This window comes from Furipterus horrens, unplaced genomic scaffold (assembly GCF_987537825.1).
Source record: "Furipterus horrens unplaced genomic scaffold, mFurHor1.1.pri manual_scaffold_6, whole genome shotgun sequence".
Classification (NCBI taxonomy): Eukaryota; Metazoa; Chordata; class Mammalia; order Chiroptera; family Furipteridae; genus Furipterus; species Furipterus horrens.
In genome coordinates this window covers 154,589,504-154,591,156 of record NW_028327176.1, presented here as the reverse complement: position 1 = coordinate 154,591,156, position 1,653 = coordinate 154,589,504, and the positions used below count along the sequence as shown (strand labels likewise).

Genomic DNA, 1,653 nt, shown 5'->3' with positions numbered 1-1,653 from the left:
GGTTTTTTTCATGTATATGTAATGATACAGAGCTTAATGAATTTTATTTCTTCAGGAGTAACAGGTGAAGGAATTAGACAGTTGTGTAATTAGAGACCTATGATTCTTCCCATTGCATCTTCAATTTAGTCTCTTAGGTCTAAGCTGCTAGCATTCTGGTTATGTATCATCTATTATACTCATATGCACTTTCTGTTTGTCTTTTTTTTTCTTATAAAAACAATCACGCAGCATTTATTGTCACCTGGTAATAACAAAAAGGTAATCATAATGATATGAATGAATGTTTAAGGACTATACCCACAACAAAGAACACCTAAAAAACACAAATTGTATTGCTTTTCAACAATTTCTTGCTTCATTAGTTACTTCTAGTTGGAGACACTTTGGAGGAGAGCAATGTTATCTCCTTTTAGCATGATCCAACCTAGTTGTTTTCTTGACTTTGTTTTAGAATAAATTTCTTCTGCATCATCTAATACAAGGTTCATATATTCATCAAAACCAATAATACAGCCCTCTATCCGTGTATTCACTTGCCACACCAGAATCCGAGATTTATTTTACAAGCATCTGAAGATGAGTTGATGGGCTGCACCATCACCTTCTGCACTTTTTGTCCCTGGCCATGGTGCGCCATGCTTGAAGCTGACAAAAGACCTCAGTACACATTATCTCAAAAAGCTACTTCTGGAATATCTGTTTGTCTTTCTATCTGTCCATCTACCTGTTTCTTCATCTACCCTTCTATACATTTTTATACTCCCTGCTGTAATTCAAAAACATTTATTTTGGTTCTTTGATGCATACTTGGGAAAAGAGTGTATAAAATTTAGCAATCTATGCATTTGAATTGGGTTCTATTTGCCTATTATAAAAATAGTTCTACCTTGAGGAGGCAATTATTTTTTGAAAAAATTAGATTAAGTAATATTGAGTAATTAAGAGATTTAGGAACAATAAATAATGATATTTTATTATATTTAAAGTAGAAATATTTAACTAAGAAAGAATAATAACACCATGCCGAACTATTATAGTGGGACTTCTACACATTGTTTATTGCAATGGGAATACCATGCATACTTTATTCCTCTCCAGTATTCTAAGTAGAATATCCATTAACTCTCCTAATTGCTATTACATGTAGGACAAGGGTTTTCAACTCTCAGACAGTCTGTTTAACAATAATTCACTCAAAAAGTCATCCATGTGGTCCCCTCTATAACAATGTAGGTTCCCCCTAGTGTGTAGCTGCTAATTATTTTTCTAAAGTTGAGTTGGACAATAATCTTTGTGTAAACAAGACATTCCTATGCAGCCTGTTGATTGTTCATTAATTTTTGCCCATTGATGTAATGCAAAATATCACTTAGAAACTGTAAATTATACGAAATATTAATTACATGCTAGAGGTTTCAGAGCACCACAGAATAATATAACTGGGCATTGATAAGCTTTTAATTGCAACCAATTCAATTGAGCTATGCTGTTTTCATAACTTCTTATTTTTTATTACTCTGTCAGTGTATAATATAGTTGTTAATTGAAGCAAAAATAGAATATGAGAACTTTGTTTTCCCAGTTGTATGCTTGGGTTATCAAGGAAGGAAAACATACCCATAGTTATAGTTTTATTGCATTTTCAAGGCT

General features: G+C 32.5%; 1 pseudogene; it reads right to left on the bottom strand.

Annotated features, from left to right (window-relative positions):
- Positions 1-371: 371 nt before the first annotated feature.
- On the bottom strand, positions 372-640 carry LOC150007644 (small nuclear ribonucleoprotein E pseudogene; annotated as a pseudogene).
- Positions 641-1,653: the final 1,013 nt, after the last annotated feature.